The sequence below is a fragment of the Melanaphis sacchari genome, unplaced genomic scaffold (genome assembly GCF_002803265.2).
Source record: "Melanaphis sacchari strain LSU unplaced genomic scaffold, SCAv2.0 Contig45_pilon_pilon, whole genome shotgun sequence".
NCBI classification, from domain to species: domain Eukaryota; kingdom Metazoa; phylum Arthropoda; class Insecta; order Hemiptera; family Aphididae; genus Melanaphis; species Melanaphis sacchari.
In genome coordinates this window covers 900,959-925,589 of record NW_020271303.1, presented here as the reverse complement: position 1 = coordinate 925,589, position 24,631 = coordinate 900,959, and the positions used below count along the sequence as shown (strand labels likewise).

Below are 24,631 nucleotides of genomic sequence, written 5' to 3'. Positions count from 1 at the left end.
TAAACTATTATAAACGTCGAAATTATAATATTGTGTGCTTAATGCGTTGAAAATTAAATGGGTATGATAATATTATTCATTTATAACAAGAATAAAATATTGTAAGTTAATTTCAATTCAGTTTAAAACAAGTTAATGTATTTAAAAATTTTTAAAATAATAACCAGATAAATAAAAAGCAGATTCAATTTAATAACAGAGTATAAAACATTACAAAATGTTGATTGATCTAAATAAAGAATAAAACTATAATAATATAATATAGTTAGAACGATTTAAATGAATATAATAATTTATTTTAAACGGAAGTAATAGGTTTCCAATGTTCTCTTTTTGGTATTTATCTGACTGTTAATACTGACAGATAGACAGATAGGGGGACAATTATAAATAATGTAATGCGATAATTTTGACATTTTTAACCCCTATAGAATTGCTTATCGCTTAAACCATGTACCCGTAACGCATTTGAACATACTGTAACTATAGATGCATATAATTATTCTTTTTTAACTACAGCACGGTATAATCAATTTTAGTCAGAAAACGACTTTAGTTTAATGAATTTCATATTAAAAAGTATCATAACTAAATTATTGGCCTATAGTATTTATTATATTACTTAACTATCACAATTACATTTTCATGACTTTCTTTAAAAATATACAAACTAGTATAATTATTATGTTTCAAAAACAATTAATAGGTATTTTAATAAAATTAAATAGCTTGTTATGTCTAATGAAAAGACATTTAACTCTAACAAATGTCAAATGGATATTTACAGAATATTATAATGTTCCGTCTGCAACTATTAGAACAATTGTATAGGTACTAATAGTACACTATTATTATGCATAATAATACTTGCAACTGCGATATCTACCTATAATGTTATTATATATATCAGGTCATCAAACTCTCATTATAAAAGGAACCCGTCAACTGAATACGAATTCGTATGAATAAATATAATAATTATATTAAATAAAATCGACATATAAAATAAATAAGTTTATTAATTTGAAACCAATTCGAATCACGTATTTTGAGTTCATTAAATTAAAAAATAAAGTAAATTTTAACAAATATTATATGATTAAAAGACGTTGAATCCGCATGTGTATATCACCAAATTTTTAGAGGAAAATATTATAATACCGTGCTAGAGTGAAGAGTATTTATTTTTTTAATATTTATTTTGAAACGAATAATGCGAATTTTAAATTTTAATTCAAGAACTTATCTCTTCATAAAATTAAACTATGTAAGACAAAACTCTTTAATCGAGTACAGTTTATATTCTTCTTTATATCTTTGATAACATGTAAATTTACTCTAATGTTAATTAAAAATGAATTATGGTAAGAAATAAGTACATCGATTTGTCATGTTACACGTGTATTAGGCAAAGTCAATACCACTGTCTTTTAAATTAATTAGATTATATACCTATGAATTGTAAAAACATGATTCGAGTGACATATCGTAAACTATTTGTTCAATGTGTAGGTGGTCTAAAATGTAATAAATTTATTAGTTATAATGTTGAAAATAACTATGTAAATGAAACCAACAAATTTTAGTTGATTGATTTAATGAAATTAATTTAGTTTAATAAACAAATAAAAAATTCAACTTTAATAGACACACAAAAAAGGCAATTTTGTTGATTAAATAATAAACGCAGTATTTAACATAAAAGTTCAGAAGTTTTGGATTGTAAAAATAAACTTTAAAATTAAATATTAAAAGTATTAAATATGAAAGTAATTTTTTTATGATTGTATTAAAACTAAAAATTAGAAAAAAATATGATTACAAATATGTCATCAATAGAGATATACAATTAAGTAGACATGTCTACATCAATTTAAATATTAACCTACACATTTTTGATTCAATATATATTGTACTTATGGTTTAAAATGTAAGTACAGAACTTGACATTTATATTAATAATAGAGATCGGGATCTTTTAAATCTTTTAACCTAATGGACTATCGGGATAAATTAAAATCAACGATAAAAAAAATGTCTAGGCATATTTGATAGGAATTCAGTGTCTTAAAAATTATATTTAATAAGTCAAATAATAACATTTTAAGTGAAAGAATATTTTACATGATATTATTTAACATATTTGCAGCCTTCATTATTTATTATTTATTAATGAAAACATTAATTAACGTACGAAGAGTATAAAATATTATCTGAGTTTTTAATTAAAAATAATCGGTTTAGTATTTTATTTATACAGATCTATAAAACACATTTTTTTTCCAATTATTAATTAGTAAACTGATAAAAAAATCAAATTATTAACTTAAATAATTGAGTTATAATCTTATTGTTATTATTATTATTTAAATAAACAACAATAATAGAATATATTATATAATAATTATATTATAACTTATATTATGTAGAGCATTAGTAGATAAAATAATTTAATTATAGCATTTTTAATTTACTAAAATAATATAATATACTTATATACCTAATGAATAATAATTTTTGTGTTTGTATCAAATAACAATTATGTTACATACGTTTAATAAAGGCAAGGGAACATTTAAATTAAATTTATAGGTTTATTATATTATTATTTATAAGGTTACACATACAAATACAGCATAGGTAATTAAAAAAAACGTATCTAAGAAAAGAATAGGATATTCAGCAAATATAAAATTGAACAAACAAAACTGTTAAATGCGGTTTAGTGAAAACGCAAAGTTCAACAAGACAATTATTCGATATCGATGGCCTATATTTAAATAAAACAAATATACATATTATTTATTATATATTATTTTACATTAACTTATATAAGTTTTATGCGTAGAATAATTTGATCACTTGCCAATATGGGAATACGGGGAAATGATACGATATTAAATTTGAGATAATATTCTGGTTTATTAAAGTGTAAAATAAATATGTTGAACACATTTTTATTTTGTCGGGACGAGTTTGGAAGTAATCTAAATGCAAAGAACTGCAGATAAAAATGTTATCATTATTGTAGCAATATTCAGGGATGGATATGGTCGAAATCCATTCGACTGAAGTATTTTAAATGTACATTAAACAATGATCACTAAACTAGTGGCAGTTTTTGTATTTCGTTATCTGGAAATTCAATATGTTTTCATAAATCATTTTAACAGACGCTGATAATATTTCGAGTAAACTACTGCAGATGTTCATTCAAAGTTCATTCGATAAAAAAATTAATAAATCATCGGTTAGTATTGCTGACAATACTCATTATATTACAGTGTCCCCGTATAGTTAAAAATAATATATATATAGGTATTTATCAAACCCTTGAGAATACAAATTAAATGCTTTAATTGTTTACCGTAATAAAACTCTTAGTTAATTCTTTATTTTATTTGAAAAAAAAAAAAAATTAAGATTGTATAGAATTACCGACATTTAATGATGCAATTTTCAAAATAACCATGATATTAATACGCATTACGTATTTAAATACATAAACATTTTGATGTAATGATTTATTTATTTATTATAATGATACCACTAAAAAACTAACCATAAATGATTGTCCTACGTTACGATTCTTATTGCTGAAGAATAATTAATTTGCATCCTTCGGAAAACGCCTTATACATAAATATTTATACATGTTATTATTGATGGATCAATCATTACCTATTGGATATATTATTATATTATCTAATATTTAAATCAAGAATATTCTTCAATACCCTTGTTCTAGTAGTGAAATACGATCGATTTATTATTTGACCCAGCGTAGATTCCAAGAACAATGTGAAATATAAAAGAAAAACCACGAGTTCATCAGAGTAATATACCAAACAAATTTAATATAAAATATAACAAATAACATTATTCCGATTCTAACACGTTTTGGTTTGTTAAAACAATGTCTTTGTGTAATAAATATTATTATGTCGTCAGTAATACAAGACGTACGGTGATGTTCTAGTTGTATACCTTTACTTGTTAAAAGTAAAAATTGTTTTTTTTAAACGTGTTCAACTAGGAATATTATCTTTAAAAAAGTCTACAATTCATACGTACAGGTTTTTCTTTTTAATTTAACCTTGTTCTATGTTTATAGCACCTATAGTATGTCAAATAAAATTATTAAATACATTTGTGAGGACATAATTCATCAATTAATGTACAATAAGAAAGGGCACGTTTAGGATTTGTTATTAATTTACTTATTTATTCACCTTCAAACAAATTGTATTTTTTTTAAATATCACTGTAGCATGATAATCAAATTCTGAGATGATAATAAACGAATGATTAACTAGTATAGATATAAGTATTAGTGGTTGCGTTAGAATAAATTAATGTATTTATACAAATATATGTAATATCCATATTTTTTGTATTACAAGTTTTCAACGATTTATTGCAATGTTAGGTATATTATGTTCTTATGATGTGGTATTTAAATGTATCTATACCACAATATAATATTGTTTATATGATAATTATTTAGCGGTTAAATAGATTTGCACCACGTTTAGTTTTAAAGATTGTTTTTCAGGTGATGAATTTTTTATGGTAACGAACGTTATCGGATTTCTGTCGCGCTGACAAGATACAACGCGCGAAAGAAATAATACCTACCTATTATTAACATTACATGAATTATATATCGCATCAAATATGGTGCCCGTTCGATTACGACGTATCTATCAATATTTACGGAACAGCCGACATGAAAACAATATGTAATTACGTTTCCGAATTTGTAAGTTCCGCAAGTATTTGTTATTACTCGTTACGCATTCGGTGGTCGGTGATCGGTGGTCTGCGGGGAGATATTTTCCATCTGACCGGGACGTCGAACTATATTATTTTACTATGTATCACATACAAAAAGCATGCGAGGTTTTACTTTGGGCGGTAGCGGTAATGAAAAAAATTGTACGGGGCCCAAGAGAGAGAGAGAGATAGAGAGAGAGAGAGAAGGAAATATAACGCCTCTTCGACCGCAATATTGAATACATGTATATATACATATAAAAATAATAAATATATATTACAGGTACACAACAATACGTTATAAACACGAATGTTCTCCATGCACACACGTTCATAAAAGAGTTTACGGCGGCGGGCGCGTCGTTCATACGATTGGCCGTGCTCGCGGGAACCCGGGTGTACCGTTAAACTCGCGGTCGCGGCGGTGTCCTCCGATAGGCCCTTCGACCGTTCGGTTTTATATTGGCAGGTTACTACAGGTAGGTAGGTACCTGTGCGATGTTATCGCGCGGCGTGTGAGTGTGTACGTGTGTGTGTTATATTGTTTTCGTAATACCGTCACGTCTTTCGGATAATGACGAAACAATAATACGAAAAAAAAAACGTAAAACGATAATAATAATAATGACAAAAAAAGAACTAGGAAGATAAACAATAATAAATAATTTAAAAAATCCCATGTAAACGTGAAAAAATACAAAATAAATCAAGGGAGGGACAACGAGTGCTCGTGCATGATTTGTGGCGAAATGCATTCCGCACAGTGTTGCCATTTTCCCTTAGCGCGCTGCCCCTCCCGACAACAAACTATAGCCTCACCCCCCACCGTGGTGGCGCGTTACCCCTCTACCACAGTGGGATGAAATAAATAATAATTGTATTTTCAACGCCGGAGCGCGGAATGAACGCTCGCCTATCGTAACAGTATTATATTTGCAATACTACCTATTCGTAATAAAAAATTTAAGTGGCGGCGATATAACATATTTTAGGATTCCCTCTGTTGTCCCACGTGCACAATACTTACTGTACATAATTGTAACTGTTAAATGAGATTATATGAATAGACATTGAAAAGGCACACACTCAAAGATAACAGCGGTGTATAGGCATGCACACGGCAGATTTATATTGTACTAATCTAAACGATGTCGTGCGAGCCGCCCGCGGTAGAGGAGCTCGCACGGGCGGCAAAAGGGGTTAGACGGAGAAGAGTCAACGACCCTGCGGCGAGAGCGACTTACGTTTATTATTATACACGCGAGGTTAATCCATATATCCGGTGCAGCGGGCTGCAAGCGTGAGTGTGCCGCGGTAGGACAGGCCGGACACCGAAGTGCGAGCGCGAGCGGGCGAACCAATTTCACGCGACGGACGACGACGGCGGCGGCGAACAGTCGCACACGCGTAAGCAGACGATACTGAATGTTGTAGTGTCGGCGCCAGCGGTGGACGACACGACGACGACGACGACGGAGCAGCGATTCGTTTTCGAAAAAATCGCGTCCCGGGAACGAAAGAGAGACGGAGACAGATAGATAGACAGAGAGAGAAGTAGAGGGACACACACACACACAGATGAACGGAAAATCTAAAATGGTATGAAAAAAAAAAAAAAAAAATAATAATAATAAATAAATAAATAAAATAAAAATGCCGAGCCGATTTTCTCGCGTTTTTCTTCCACTGTACCGTACGCGCGCGCAGTGGGGTTGCGGTCAGGTGGCGGCCATGACTGCTGCTGCTGCTGTTGCTCTCGTCGTCGGCGGCGACGGGTTCTCGGCGGGTACGACGAGTACAACTGCGCGCGACGTTCGACGAGCAGAGTGGAGTGGCGCGCGCGCCGCCACGTTGGAGAGCGTTAGCCCCCGCGCGCCGGCACCCGCAACACACATAGTACGTATACACGTATAATATTTACGCGCGGCGCGCGCTCGCGCGTGTGTGTATGCGCGCTGGCTGTGGGCTTGGCACCGCGGAGGGGGGCGCGGCTCAGGGGGGGAAGGGTGCGGCGGCGGCGGCGACGTCCCCCACCCCGTGTGCAGCACCGCCCGGAGCGTCGACGAGGGGAACGTCTGCTTTGTAAACGCGCCCGAGCACTCCGCGGGGCCCGCGAACGAGTTAACAACAACGTCAAATGACTCCGATGGCGAAATGGGCACACGTGTTACCCTCGCGCGCACAACTCGCTATATAGCTCACTGCAGGCGCGCACGCACGCGCACAAACGCCGACGGACGGACAGCCCGCCGCCCGCCCGCGACTGCACTGCCGCCCGAGAGTAGGCACATTAACGGAACGATTTAATACATAATAATATAAAATACGCTAGTACGTGTAGAGGAGAGAGTGAGAGAGAGAGAGAGCGTGAGCGAGAACGAGGAGGAGGTCGAACCATCATCGCACCATCGTCATCATCATCATCATCACCGCGCATATTGCACACGTAGGGAAAATCGTCATCATCGTACACGCCGTACGTAACGACATGTTACGATTTAAATACCGCCAGAAACACAAAACGGCGCATCGTTGGCCGTATTATATCATCGTCGACAACGTGCCCCCTTTTTTCGGTACACATTTTAAAAATCTAGGACATTCCTAGAGGTACATACACGTGTCATTTACTAACATGATTACTATTATGTTACACCCAACGTTATTTCCCACGAAGGTTTTCTGAGTTGGTCGTCTTCAAAACGTCACCACTCCCCTCAATCCGCCGTTTTTTTTTCCGTTCTGCCTGTTGCAATTATACGTAGTTAACGTCGGTCGTGAAATCTCAGAAAATTCCATTACACCGATTTCAAGATACAATGCTAGCAGCAATATATGCTGCTCATAATAATATATGCGACAACATACGACACTTTATGTTGTAACATAATATTATACCTATTATCCTTAAAATAGTATATATTTAATTGTAATAATAATAGTAATAGTAATTAAAACAATAACAACATTATAATTACATTTATATAACAATGTTGTTAATGTTTCAATACAGTAAATACAGAAATCACAACGGACAATTGCGCATGACCGCGGAAATACACTTTTGCTAAAATCTAAGAATATTTTGTACTATTTTTATCATATATTCTGAACACCATATCAAACCCATGATTTTTGTTCTTCCGAATACCCACCTACCAATACAATTACTTAGTTACAAGATCGAAAACCTTATCATTATAATATATCGGTTAAATAGTTTATTATCTGTGCCATGTAGGTAATATTTCTTATATATATTGTAAAATATATATAATATGTATAATATATATATTGTAATTATAATCGTATTTGATCGGTTAAAGTATTTAAGGCTAAATATTATATACTAAATAACGGACTTAAAATATTAATCTTTTTTTTTTTTAATTTAAGCACATAATAATATATATTATTACATATTATTTTATGTAGGTACATTGAAAACTAACATATTTCTTCCCTCGAGTACAATAAACATGATGGTAAATAAAAACAGTTATATTTCACATAATATACATCACACAGTAGGTGGTATAAAAACATATGTACATATTTAATAACATTTAATTCAATATTTAATATAATAATTTTTATAATACATTTTGAATTAATGAAAAGTTATTAAGAATTAAAAAAGTAAGTTTTTAAAATTAATTTCGAATTTTAATATAAAAATTAATTTAAAATTTCAGCATTATTGAAATTAAAAGCTCCTTCTTCTAATGTGAGGTTTAAATAACAGTACAAGTATAACATACTGGTGCTAAATTAATTTATACCAAATTTAAGTTTGGATAAAATATAGATTACAAAAACATGTATTAGAATTATATATACAAAATAATAATTGTAACATTAAAATGCATAGTGATAATACAATAATTAATAAATACTTTACTCAAAAACTTAAAACATATTAATGATTTAATATTATTTTTACATTGATTTCAACATAATTATAAATTATATTTTAATGTTTATAAGCTCTAATTTAAGTATTAATAAATTAATTGAATATCTATAGCTATAATAAATACATATACATTATATTTTTAATTATTTTAAAATAAACTAAATGACGGGATATAAGTTTTTAATAAGTAGAATGTTTAGACGTTTTCTTACACTTAAGAAAAAAATTACAATCAAATATTTTTTAAAGGATACAAGGTCGTACAAATATAACATATAGAAATGTTGAGGATGATTTCATTCGTATCTTTCAAGTGCGTTAGAATAATTCAAGTTGTTTTTAACTGTTTGAATAATTTATTAAGTGGTTAATTTGTCGATTGTCATAAGTCAAATGACATATAACAAAGCTTAAAAATACATTAATACAATTTTAAATGTAAACTCATATGAGATTGTATTTACCGATAAATGGGATAATTTAATACATGTCAAGATACTGATAATACATTTTTAATGAATTGATAAAGGAAGAATTACAAAAAAAAAACAAATAATAGGAACTGAATTAAAAGGAAAATAAATCGAATAGATAGATACAATCAAATACAAATACTACATTTTATTATTGTTAAATAAAACTGCCCTCTGCAAAATCAATAGAATACGCCACGAATTGTGGTTGGTCGATCCCTTCTTTTTGGGTAGGAATGTTTTCATACGACATTTTCGCGGTACCCTTTTTAACACCCTTACATATACCCTAACCGACAAAATGGCCGAGCCCCGTTTACCTGCTCTACCAATGGATGTTCGCCAGGCATATACCGTCTGTCTATTGCGCAAGTATTTGGTTAATATATATATATATATATATTATCAATCCAAATCATCAGAGTGAATTTAATATATTTGTATATATACCTACATAATATAAGTTTGTTTGCTACCATATATAACATATAACAACCATTTATTTATAAATTTGCTCATCGAATTAAACTGTTAATTAAGTCAGATAATTTCAAGATTGCAGTAATAATATCCAAACATTTTTATCAATAATAGACTACTAGCTATACAATTATTTTAATCAGTTTTCAAATACTAGTGAATTGGTATTAAAATTTACCTATTGAAACATTAAGCCAAATGATAAATTATACATTATATTAATATTTAATAAAACAAATGAGAAAAACATTTAAACCCCGTATTGATTTTAAATCGCTGAAACACTATTAAGCTTAAGATATAATTACACTAAAATTTATATTTACTATTTATAGCATACAGCGTTTCATAAACACAGTAAAATTATTAATATACATAAATTCATAATAAATACATATAATTTGTATATATGTTTAACATTGGGTACAATAAATGTAATATCAATGATAATTTAAAAAATATAGATGTAATAGAAATAAATTATTGCATAGATTTAAAAAAAATGTACATGATACAAATATGTATACATTATTTTAGAGTAAAGTTAATGTTCAATTACTAAAAAAGCTTAATATAGTAGATAGCAATACGTATTGCTTGTTTTATTTTTTTGTATTTAACAAAAAATATAAGTGTTATTTAACACATAATTTATTCTATGTAATTTACAAACAATTTTATACTTTGTTTAAGTTTTTACAGTTTAAAATATAAAAATGAAGAACTGTTGAAAGTTTCACTATTTAACCAGTTGCAATTGAATGTGCCAAACGATTATGAGTACCGGTAATGACCCTTTAGGCTTGGGCAAAGAACACGCGTGTGTGACCTAAATAGTAATACACGTATTATATTTATTATTAAAGGTATCACTCATCACACTTCGGGATGAAATAATAAATAAACGTACTTGGATAAATTTTAATAAAAATTAAAAATAATTTAAGGAGAAAATCAAAATTAATTGAAATGTGATAATAAAGCAATAATATAACATTTCGTAGCCAAGTAAATATTAAAAATAAAATAAATAAGAAAAAAGCACTGCATAGATATCAGGTGAAGTACGGAGATGATGTGTCCTTAAATTTGAACGGAATAATAGACAACTGCATTATAACAATTATTCTGACCGGATTTTTAAATTACCAAAAATGGTCAAGATTTTATTAAAAACGAGTGGCTAGCATATATTTATATTATCACCGTTTTTCTTGAAAATATCTGTAGTTATATTTTAATATTTACATCTATAAAAAAAAAAAAAAAGCTTATATTTTCAAATAATAGAAGCACTGAATAAAATATTACGAGTATATTTTAATAATTGACTCACATAATATTTCTTTAGCCCTAAAAACAAAAATAATATCCAATACAGCTTCTAAACACTGCTTAGAGCCTAAGAATTATAGTAAAACGACAGGATGAAAATGATAGAAAAAGGGGTGTACCCACTCAGTTAATTACTTATATATTGATAATATTTGCTGTAAACCAATGTATAATTGCATTATTATTACATTAAATTTGTATGTAGCCGGAGTTCTTCATCGGATAAATGTCTAAATTTACAAAGGTAAAAGAAATTGTGATTCAATATTATTGAAACATTAAATGAACTCTTAATAATATAAAAAACAAATTTCAAACCTAAGTTATTATATTATAGTTAAATGTATGCGTAAGATTATTATTGAAATGAGAAATAGTAGTTTTAAATTGCTTTATTTCTAATGCATCAATGACGATGTTTTATATCAAGTTAACATAATAAAAAAGGTAATTTATATTAATTATAACTTATTTTATAATATTTCCTCTAATTGTAACATACATTTTTTTTTTAAATTTTTATTATTTTAAATTACTAAACTGTCGACATGGTTAAAATATATGGACAATCCTATTACATTTAAATAGCGGAGAAAAAGTTTCGAAGTGATAAATTGTTTTGTGTTGGGTAAAACAAAAAACTAATATTTATCATAGAATATATAAAATAATGGTTGTAAAATAGATTTTAGTATCATAAAATTACTAAATTTTTGAAATTTTAAAATAATTATGATTTGGAGCATATTTAAATTCTATTATACTATTATATCATTGGTCAAAATCAAGAATAAAAAGTAGTCCAAAATCTAAAAAATACAAAGTTTAAATGTTCAATAATAAAAAAAAAAAATCATTACGTAATATAAGCTGTTTTAAGTAAATATACTGCATATTACTATAAATATAAAGTAATGTACCAATATTGTTACCCATGTTAGTACCTAGGTACTAGGTATACTAAAGGTAAAGTATACAGAAACACTTATATGTACTTAATAATGTTTGAACTAAATATAATTATTATATCATAAATTAAATAATTCGTTGATATTTTATACCATATTAAATCAAGAAATCTACAGTTATTAGCTTAAACTTTTTTTACAATGCGGTTATCAAGCTATGAGTTTAAAATTTTTATGATATCTTAAATTGTGATTAAAACTTTCTTAATTTTAGAGAAAATGTATTAATGAAGAGTTAATGTCTTCATAAAAATAATATGTTTATACATTCTAAGAAAAAGGTTTAAAATAAATGAGCTATTTATTAAAAATTATTTTTATGCCAAAATGAGTTCATAATTGGGGTATTTAATAGAATAAATCGTTATTGGAATAAGTACGTTAAGTGATACATTAAAGCAATGTTTTATTTTAATAGTATTAAAGTGACGATCAAAATTAAAATTAAATTACAATAAGGAAATAATTAAGACTAAATAACCTAAATAATACTATCATAATAATAAAAATACATTTTAATTCAATAGAACTACAATATATTTAAAGCCAATACATTTTTATAAGATACTTTAATTATTTAAATATCAATCCAGATAGAACTACGTTATTTTAATTTAGTATTATATAGTTACAACTTAAGAGTTAATAAAAATACGAACTAGCAAAGGAGTATACAAATTAATAATAATATAATGTGTGCCAACATAAATTATATATGATTTAAAAGTAAAATCATAAAAAAAAAAAAAAAATCGTATACTTATATATTTATATATTGGCGTATTAATTTAATTTATAGTATAAATAAACCAAGACAAAGTAATACAACAAATTTGAGCTCAGAAAAATAATAATATAAACAGTGTTAAATCAAATTATTAATTAGTATTAAATATTAGCGTAAATAATGGTCAATTTATTTAGCTTAAAAATACAAAATTAAAGCTCTATGCAGTAATGCATAAAAGACGAATGGATCTGTTTGCTTTTACTATTTGTGTCATATAAATAGTGAAATACGTAATGACAAATCATTCCCCGTCTCTACATGGTTTAGATTGGATTCAACTTTCAACTTCTAAAAAACAACGCGAATTATTCAATCTCCTATTAATTTTCGCTTGGACTAGAATTATTCTCAACTGAACACAATTTATAATCAGTCAGACACTATGTTATAAAAGGTACATTTTTTTTTAGGCTTATCAGTATAATTATATACGTACAACATTCCGCATAACCTGCGTACGCGGTGAAATGGTATTATAGTATGCGATTTTAGCGCGAAATGTTTTGTCGCAACACTAATACGGTTAACCGGAATTATTCGAGGCGTGTTTCACGTGTGTGTCTGTCTCGAAAACGGGATCGTAAGTTACACTTATGGGTTGTTCATTTTTCAGAGTTGAAATGCGTTTAAATAAAGACTACCGGGTGGGTGAAAGAAAAACGGGCAACACGCGCTCGCACAACATTTAAGTATTAAATATGAAGCAATGTGCCATTTTCACAACAACGTCGTCGTCGTCGTCGTCGACTGGGCGAGGCGTATATAAAATAAATATACTCAGAAGAAACGTGATGAAAACCGTCGCCGGGGTGATCATGAAGGCAAAGCGAAACACGACGTCCAAGGTCGTACGCCGGTACGCAGCGGATCACGAATATATTATTATTATTGTTATAACACGCGCCGCTTGTCCCGGTAAAGGCGGCGCTCGCGCGCGCGTGTGTGTACGGGGAAAAACACAAAATGAAAACTTCGCGTACACGCACACTCGGCGGATTGCGCGCAGAAGCGGCGACGAGGTTGTTTTCTTAGCGGCTCTACATGGCCGTCGTCGTCGTCACACACAACGCGGTGGGTGGGGTCTAGCGTATTGCAACAGGGTGGAAAAAAATCCGCCTTGCAACACACGCCGAGATGAGCCGCGCACACGGTAAACCCACCGACGCACCGCGCCGCGCCGCCGTGGCAACAGTGCGCGAGCCGCGAGGCCAACAAGTGGGTGCATCGTAACGCGCGGACGACAGCGTTCACACACTCACACACGCGCGCGCACGCTTCGCTCCCACACGCACGCACAAACCCCCCACCCCCTCTACCGAAACCAATCCTCAACTTTCAAGCTCTCTGTCCTTCACGCAGTACGGACATTTGTGTACGTGCACACAACAACATTTAGCATGCTTTTCAAATCAAAATGTTTTTTTTTTTTTTTTTTTTTTTTTTTAAATAACGTTTTTATCTTGAATCTTCCGCATCACATTAGTACAGAAAACGTTTCGGTTTTTATCGTCATTCCAAAGTGCACCGCGGCAGGCACGGCCGCGATTAATAATACTTAAAAAATTACATCACGTGGAGAAAACCAAAATGAAAAAAATAATAATAATAATAATAAGAAAACCACTTCTCCGAAAGATTTTGTACTCGCGGCATGTACTACACAACAACAGACCGGCACACAATTATGCAAATACGAAAATACGTTCAAACCCTTTTTATTATCTCTCCGCTCTTCTTCTCGCACCGAAAATATCCTAAATAGTTTTGAGGTCACGCTGTGGTCGGACGCCGACTACTTACGACAACGAGGCGGACGGCGGACGGGTGTGGTGGCGCGGGGTGGGGCGGGTTATTACACGGGCTGCAACGGTGGTATCGGCGTGCGGACGAGTGGGTGGGCGGGCGGGAGCGAAGGAGACGGAACGACAACCGAGTGAGAGAGCGCTGGTGGCGACACGTGGAACCGAGTTCGGCCTTCCCGTAGCGGGCCGCGCGCTCGATGTACGCGCAACGCGTCCTTAACTCCGACCCCTTCACCCGCGCCGCATCATCGACGGTACCCGATGCACAGCCAACAGCACGGCACCACCACTACCACCACCCCTGGCCGAGCGCGCGGGTGGGCGGCGGCGGCGCGGGCGCGGCGCGCGTTTACACACACACACACACACACACACAAACGTACACTTGCGCGTCGCGCACACACACGAAACTCACACGCACGCGCCCGTACGCACGGGGTGGGGGACGCGCTGGCAACAATGCGTAACAGATCGGCCAGCGTACGAATCAAGGTCACCACACCGCCCTATTCAGCTTTATATACAGGGTGTTTTCATCGTGCCACGAAAACCTTTCGACGAGAACGCAGTCCTCCTCTACGCCTACATCTGCCGAAAACTATTAGTTACCTATAAGTTTTTCTCCATACGGGCACACATCGGGGCACGGCAGCGTCGTATCGGTTAACAATTATTTTTCGTCGTATTCATTATCGGTTCGAGCGCGTTCGTCAAGACTCTAATCCGCAGTACTCATCGAACTATAGTATACATAATTTTAGGTTTGATTCAATAACGACTTTCAAAATAACTTTACACGATAGGGGTACGCGATCGACTGTCCGAAACTCTCGTCGCAGGGTGTGTATCCAAAAGTAATTGTTAATGACTTTACGATTCAACACTTACGGTAGAAAAAATGTATTGCCCTGTAATTTAATATTATCACTTAAATCTCTGGTTACCGATATTTAATACTCAAGTTCAAGCGTACAATGAAGAATAATGAATTCTTCACATAATGATGAATACGATTAAAATATTTTTTTATTATTTTTTTTTTTTTTTAAACCCGATTAAATTAATTCAATGTAAGAAATCAAATATAACTATGAAAACATAAAAGTATTTAATATTATATTGTACGTTTAAAAGGGTGAAAGAAATTATTGAGATAAAGTATTTGTCAAGGGAAAAACAAGTACTGGCAAATCTAATACTGCTTAAGGGAAATAAATAATATTTCAAAAATTAAACATTCCATACATAGACCGTCTATTCGCCAGATATAATAAATATTTAATCACAAAATTTAGAAGTTATATCAGTATATAATTATATATTAGAACACGCACGTAAAAAAACCATCGTCGTTAAAAAAAAAAAAACTGCCGACACATTGTATGGAATTGTATACAATAGTGGTTAAAAACGTATACACAGTTCTAATTTAATATCATGTACAGTAATAAATAGTAGTAGTAATAAAGAGTATTTTTAGATTTTAAACAGCCCCTATCAAGTTCATAGGGATGAATAAACTCTGGTCTCCGGGTATTAATAAAACACCCTCATACTTCTTTTTTAAAAGTATTATCAACTCAATTAAGCATTTCTTTAGGGACTTTAAGACTACCGCATATAATAACATGTAACTATACCCAATATAAAAACTTAATAAGTAACTAATAAAATTATAAATCAACTGAATGAATAATTGTAATAAATAGCCTAATTAAAATTATATTACTATATTACATATTATATAACATAAATCTGATATTTTTATGCAATAAAACTTGTATAAAATACATACGAAACATGACTAAGAAGTAAATGCATATTGTACACGTTTAATAAACAGTGTAATTAATATAAATAGCATTTAATGCAATAAATTGTATTGACATTTTCCTTAAAACGATACGGCAATTCCAAAAACGAATGGAGTGTTTAGAATTTTAGTTTTAAAATATTTTAGAAACTGTACGCCTCCGTCATACGGATATGTGTGTTATGTGTTTAGTGGAATGAGGACGTTGACCCGGGCAGCGTAGCCCAAACGTGAGAGGTAATGACGGTTGTATTTCTGTTGATTTATTTAATAAAATCATCCAAGTAATATAAATGTTTTCACGTATGTTATGCATATAAAATTAAAAATATCTACCCTTTAAAAAAAAATTATTTGTAATGACAAACAAACGGTTGATGTTTTGTACCATACTGTATAATGAGTACTGCTAGTTTTCCACTGCTGTTTTTTCTCTCGCTCGTTCTCACGACGTGAAGGGGGCACACTAGCTGTGTTTCAGTGCTACCACTGGCGTGGTTTGTGACTTTCGGGGTCGAAGACCCGGATTATGAGCACAAACACTGTGATATGACGGTTGAGTAATTTCAGTTGTGTGATAAATGTTTAGAGATAACTGTAAATCTGTATAAAACTACGGAATATTTATATAATTTTCATTATATTATATTCTTTCTTTCGTCGAGTTTATTATTATTATTATTATTATTATTGTAACACCTACTTAACTACTAACATGGACGCATTATTGCAAGCAAAGGGAAACGATAACGTTTTCCCAACTTAAAAACAAAATGTGGCGGGATGCCAACCATCGGGGCACACGTAGATGAAGACGGTTAAATGCATGCGCACACCAGCATATTATTTTAACAACGAATGCAATTATAGCGCATAGAAGGGTGTGGTGCCCCTTAACAAAATGTAGTGGCCTCTTATACACTATAGGGGGGAGTGGGCGTTTGGCACTAAAAATGAAACAATATTCTCCTACCCGTATATGAGCATAGTCGTGATTATTATATACACGGACACAGGCTTCCTAAGTTTGCCCTCACAATATTAAAACTGAAAAAACTCCTTAGCGTAAGCTTTCACTAGGCAATTCACATCAATTAAATCTCATTGTATGTATTTTAAAATGTGAATAACGCTTGAAACATTATATACACATAAATGACAAAAACTTCCCATTAAGTTTTTAACTATGTACGAAAGAATTGTATATTTTGTTTTTTTCAACTATACGCCCGGTCTTAAAACTTTTAAAGAAGTACTACCATCTTAAATACAAGTAGAAAAAAATTGCCTATTATGTAAAATAGCACGTACGTGACTAATGAATAACACACGTAACAGGTGGAGAAAAAATTGCGCATGCAATAGTGGTTCGTGTTTTTACTATTTTAGATGTGTGTATAAACTATAAATGCATCACATATACATAGGCGGATAGACATATTATGTTTGTTAGAAACAACTCACAAATAAAATTTGTAGGTTTAATATGCTATAAATGTGAATATTTAAATTTACTAAGTGTTATTTTTTTGCATTTGAAAGTGAAATGTAATAATCAAGTTTGCCGACATCCTTGAGGTATTCTAAATATTATCCTAACATAATTTTAAAATGCACATTACATTATCAGTAATTATCTAGTAAAATGAGCGTATTGTTTGAAAAAAAAACGGATCTATAATAATTATGATAAGTATTATACGGTATTTTCCCCTGTACTTTCAATAAATCAAAAAAAAATAATAAAAATTAATTCGTAATACATATATTATAGGAATGCACTTGAATATTCATCGTAATACTCTTGAAAGTTTCTCTAGACGACCTATGGATTTTTAAAAAATAAAACAAATAAAAAACGATAATGTTTTGTTTATAAAATACGATCTCCCATGACAAAAAAATAATTCAGTAACAATATATTATAATATTATGAACGCGACAAGCAGCAAGTGGCATTGTGTGGTTTGGCATGTGGGCTATCCCCGTATGGTATCTCCCATAGTCCCATCCAACACACGAGGCGTTTAGAAAAAAAAAAAGAAAGAAAGAAAGAAAGAATAACTTTATATTATTTATAGGGTGAATGACCCATGCATTGGAAACGGGGTTGGTTCGTATCAGGGCATTCACCCTTTGCCGTTGTTGGTTCGGTGCGGCCAGTAATTACAAGTGCCTCTGCGTGCGTGCGTATATTTATGTGTGTGAGTGAGTGAATGTATGGGTTTGTATGTATGTGTGTGCTGTATATATACGCGCGCGCTAGTGTATGAGAGACGTATATATATATATACATATACTAGTAACTGCGTGTGTGTGCGTGTGTACCTGTTGAGCGAGCATCACTTCACCGTGAACTTCACATACATACAAAACAACCTGCATATGGTCGTCACCGTAAAACCTACTTTCCCCTCAAAACCTATAATGCCGGTGTATGCCAGTGTGGTGTGTTGTGTTGCGATGAGGTAGAAAATAAAAATAATAATAATAATAATAAAAAAAAAAAGAAAACACCACAAAAAATCGTGGAGAAACACACAAAAATTATTCTAGTACAGGTATTTACGCCTACGACGTTTCAAAAACGAATATTTCTGTTAATTGTCAAAACAACTGATTGAAATGCAAATTTTTTGTCGGTTTGGTAAGGATAGTGCGAACAAAAAAATAATTTATAAAGAATAATATAATATTACATAATGTACCTATGCAATGGTAGGAAACGTTTATGACTAATTTATGAGATTTAAAAGAAATACATATTACTACACTAGTGTACTGTTTTAAAGACAGAGTGAACATATAAATATAATATATATATTGTACAAAATACTAACGGAACAGAAATATACGATATGATTTACGTAAAGGAAAAATAAACGACATAATATAACGATAAAAGCTAACCGAATAAGTATAGATAATCTACATCACAATTATAATGTTGGTTCGGTAATTTCGTAAAATTCAATTCGTAGTGACTGTGCGTTGTCGAGCGTTAAATTAAAATGTTTAGGACTAGTGATTTACATATACAAAATATTCACCCCAATCGTCGTTTCCTGCCCAGGGTCAGCCTTTGTGCATGAAAAGAGTATTTTTTTTTAAAACTAGGAAGATTTTTAGGGCACAAATAAACGTGAAAACAACAGGTGTAAAATGACCCTATAAACAATGAAACGCGGGATGATTCCACCGACATGGAACAATATGACGGCGGTTAAGGGCCAGCGCCCCCCATTATAATAATATTTATAAATATATGTGTATATTATTCAAACGGAGGGTCTTTAACCCCATGAACAACCACCCTTGTCCGGCTAACACAAACAGGTGCCTATAAACCTGTTCCCACGTTACACACGGTTCCCATCATTCTCGCCGGGGTTTTTTTTTAAACGCAATTACATGTATTCAAATTAGAGAGTTAGTGATTTAATTCGTTTGGACAAAAGCCAAAACTCGAATAATAATTAACAGCGGATAGAAAAAATCGTAACGGTTAGAAACTATGTTAATCGGGAAACGAATAGATATAGGTACATTATACACGAATCTATATATAAGAAATGTGTATGATGGGTTTATTGATAAAAAAAAAAATCAGAAAAAAATCAGATAAATTAATTAGGAATCAGCTTGATTACAAAACAAAAAACATATTGGGAGGTGGTCATTTATATTAACTAATTAATAAAAAAAACTAACATTGATTACGTTATAACTTATTTTAATACTTAGTTATGTCTTTAATTATAATGCATTTATCAATAATATAAAGTATAATTCAAAAACTATATATACTATACTATACTAGTGATCCATTTAAGTGCCAACTCTCATTATTTCGAAAAGTTTTAACTTTTTTGAATAACAAAATGCATTTAAATTTTATACTCTGAAGCAGGATATTTTTCTAAGCTCCTACTTAGATGCATGAAAATTGAATTGTAAACAAGTAGATATATTTAAAAAGTGATAATTTATTTAAGTATTTAATAAATGGATACTTTGCCACCGGTAATATTATACTATATAGGACATTTTGTTCTCATTAGTTATTAACTACAGTACGTTTGGTTCCTTATTTAATACCAAGCTATTTCGAAATTCCGATTAGGAATTTCATGTAATATACATTTAAAATTGAAGTTAAGCATGTATATACTCTACACATATACTATCTAATAACTTCAAGTCTGAACTTTATTATATTATTGTACTTAGAAAAATAATTTTCTGATTTATTAACTTTTAATTAACTGCAAATAGATATTTGGTATTACTACCATTTCAGTAAAAGTAAAAAAAGATAAAAAAAAATTAAATTAGAAAAACTTAGCTTGACTAAGAAAGAATGAAACAATTTTCAAGTTTTTATATAGGTACTACTCAAACGTAACTGATATGAACAACTCGAGAGACTAAAGTCCTATAATCTATCTACGTCGGGGACCAAATGCCCTATTTTAATACTTATTTAAAGGGGAAAAACGTCTGTAAATATTTTTTTCATAGCGATTATACGAAATTTAGTTTATTACTCCACATCACCAACTTTAAATAATAATAACTCGTTCAAAATTCAATTTAAACACATGAAAATATTGTGAAAAATATTTCACTTAGGATAATGAAATAATAAATGTAGATTGTCAATCGAGAAAGGTAATTACTAACAGCAATAAAAAATTGTTAAATAAAATTCTTTTTCAAAAATATTGTTGTTTTATAAACACTGAATTATGAAAACATTTTAAAAAAAAAATTTAAACTTTGAAATAATGATTGTAGGTACCTACATGTAAATGAATTACCTTGTATACGTACTAAATATAATTACATTTTTTTTAAATTTTATTTCGATGTGATTTTTATTTTAACATTATGTTTTGTTTAAAAAATATATGAATATATGTAATAAATAAAATCATTTTATTATCTACACAACAATGGAATTTTAATTTTCGAAATATAAAAAGGATCAAAAAAAAAATTTTAATAATATATGATTATACTACGTAATACAATTTAAAATCTAAAAATTATAAAAACTAACACAATTTTATGTACATTAATTTAGAGATTCTTTATTTAAGATAATCAATAGGAATTCATCATATTATTGTTGAAAAAAAAAACAAAATATAATGTAGAGATAAAATATTTTAAAAATACATAATGCAGTCATATCTTTAAATGTATACCTAATCTTTTAAAGACATTGTTTTTTATCTAGTTTTAGTAATTGTTAAGTATAAATATTATTATAATTTAAAAATTGAAAATGATAATTCTTACGACCCGATTATTATTTATATTAGTATATGTTATAAAATATAACATTTTAATTCGTAAAATATGATTGTTTAAACGTTTAAGCAATATAAAAGATAAAATATTTTGAACTAATGAATCATCTCGTGAAAGATCATTATAATGTATATTTATATAAAAAAGAATATAGTATCAAATTATTGAAGTATAATAAATTAAAGTAAGTCATAAGCTCTATAGATAAAGAGATTATAATCAAAATTGTAAATAAACATAATAAAAACAATATTTAATTATACGTAATGCAATGACTCACTAGACTACGAGTAAGATTTTAATATTTTACTGCTTATGAAATCGTTAGATTACACGAATATACCTATATATATATATATATATATATAACTGGAAATAGTTTTACACACAAAATTGTTACACATTGTAGGTTAAAGGAAATGTTTAACTAAATTACGATAAGGAAGTAGCATCGTAAATTAAATAAATCGGTCTCGTTATATTTTATCATCACACGGAGGTTTTTGAACAAATGTAACAGATTCAGATACTCGGGAGATAAGGGGCTATGTATTTCACTAGGCACGGTTTAAATATCAGCACGTTGTACGGTACGCATCGTAGTGATGTTAAAAAACTAGCCACGTAAATGTCGAATTTCGAAGAGCTATTATTAAAAACTACAAGCCTGTACGCGATATGTCTAATAATATTATGATTGGTTGGGAACAGTACAAAATCATGAAAAACATACGACGCAAGTGCAATTAAATCGCGTTTATCGCGACGACGACCGAGTACACGTTTCACCGAGCAGTTGCACTAGCAGCGTGTGTCCCCGGCGGCGGTGGCGTTCGGGGTTATTACGACGGTCGTAAAACGTATATTATTTTACTCCTCGCGATCACGGCCCGACAGCCGCGATCGTCGCAGTTTCTCGACAAAATCGCATTGCCCGGCTAGGTCGGAAACGGAAATCGTACCGAAATAATTATTGTTTTAAAACAACGACGACGACGACGTCAAAGGGTTACTAGTTACTACTATAATATACACCAACCAGCGGTTCCGGGCGCGTCGTTATTGCGTATTTTTTCGTCCTCGTCCTCGTCCTCGCAATAACAATATTATGAATAACATTGCGGTGAACGAGCTCTCTGCAACTATTTACTGTCGTGGGCCGAGCCGACATGGCAACGCGGCGAACCAAACGCCGCCGCGACCTCTCCCCCATAACGCTGTGCGCATGATGATAATAATATTATATTATATTATATTATTATTATTACTATTATAGCGCAGTTGTGCTGCACGCGCCACTCGCGCGCACACACACACACACAAGCGCGCGCGCGCGCTCGTAATATTCAACAATAATAATAGTTGTGCACTTTGACCAGTTTGCCCTATCGGGGAACGAACGAGCGAGCGCGCAGTGTATATTTAATAAGCCTGCCGTCGCTGGCTGTCCGACGTGCTTCACACGCGTTAAACGCGGCGGCGATATCATCATCTCCACCACCACCACCGTTGCCGCTGACGTCGTCGTCGAATCGACGCATAATTATTATTATATTATTATACAGGGCGAACACACTGCAGCAACAGAAATATGTACATGTGGTTACACGACAACACGCCCTACGAGTATTTAACGATACGTAATATTACGCGTATACGACGTATGCGTGTGTGCGTATGGTGGCTGATGGAGTGTCGTCATCGGGGTTCCGGCCGCCGCGGTTGTCGACTGTCCTTATCGTCGTCTTGTTATTAGTTTTTCTGCGATTAAATGAAAAAAAAAAAATAGGACACGCTGCGTTTGCGCCCGACCGAGTCCAACCGGCCCCACCCGGTCGCGCGGCACTTATACACGTCGGAGTAGTATTATAATAATATTATATTAATGTAAGGTTTTTCTTTTTGGGCGCACACCGACAGTATGTAGCCCCCCCCCCCCCCCTGTAATATATTCACGCGGGTCCCGATACCTATTTTACGAGACAAACGATTTTGGCGGCCCCCGAGTTCTGCACCGCTGTGCCCCGCGCGACGTAACACTCGTACCGATTTAATAATATTCCAAACTAGATTCGGAACGACGGCACGAACTTCGTTATTTTTCTTTATCTCCCCAATGACTCACGCGACCCGCTTATCGTTGCCGACACCGCGCCGTTCAAATAATTTTCTATTGGCTCGCCATATAGTTCCAAAAATGTAATCGGACGAGAATAAAACCAGAAACACCGAATTTAAGAACTGTCAAAATTGGCAAAAAAAAAATAAACGTGTAGCTACACACTACATGGTGTGTATACGTATTATTATAACGTTCGGTCTCTGGTTACGCTCTCTCCGACTCCCTCATTCAACAATGAGCACGTCTGCCATTGTTTTTCCCCGAACCGCTTGTATAGGAAGTAAATCATAATAATAATGTACGTTTCATAGTCCGTTTGATAAAATATTTAACTATTGAACGTTAATAAATAATAATACACGCGACGTGTAAACGTTAAGGGTATACTAACTCATATTTATAATATCGTTCTCTAGTAGGTACCTATAGTTAATGAATGTTAATATTTTTTTAAGTGTCGTCGACTTAATACACAAAAGAATTCGTTAAGTGGTGTACCTATTAATTATTATTATGTACACACGTCGTTGAAGGGCTGCGGCGTCGTTAACCGCGACGACGAAGACGACACATTCCGACGTACTTGTGTCCTGCTGGCGTGGAGGGGGATGGAGGGGAGGTTCCAGGGTTGCATCGACGCCACGAAACAATAAACGAGGTAATAATAGTTATTAATTAATCCGAAATGTGTACAAGTACGTGAACCGAGTTCCGTCGTTAGCGCGACTATTACAAAAACTGCACGAGCACGGCGAAAAGGAGGAGAAATGCGCACTAACGACCGCCGCTAATGTGCCGAGGAGTGTTGGTTTCGTCTTATGTACAAAACAAATAATATAA

The 24,631-nt window shown here is 32.0% G+C and overlaps 1 protein-coding gene across 2 annotated transcripts in view; it reads right to left on the bottom strand.

Annotated features, from left to right (window-relative positions):
- The window catches only part of LOC112598115 (protein tramtrack, alpha isoform-like), a 35,110-nt gene that overhangs the window by 8,890 nt on the left and 1,589 nt on the right, over positions 1–24,631 (bottom strand). Inside the window, exon 1 of one of the 2 annotated variants that reach the window (XM_025344471.1) lies at positions 6,021–6,576. The exons of the other annotated variant lie outside the window; for it this stretch is intronic. The gene's annotated coding sequence lies outside the window, so the exon portion shown is untranslated. Of the gene's footprint in view, positions 1–6,020; positions 6,577–24,631 lie in introns of those variants that run through there. 2 annotated transcript variants of the gene reach the window in all.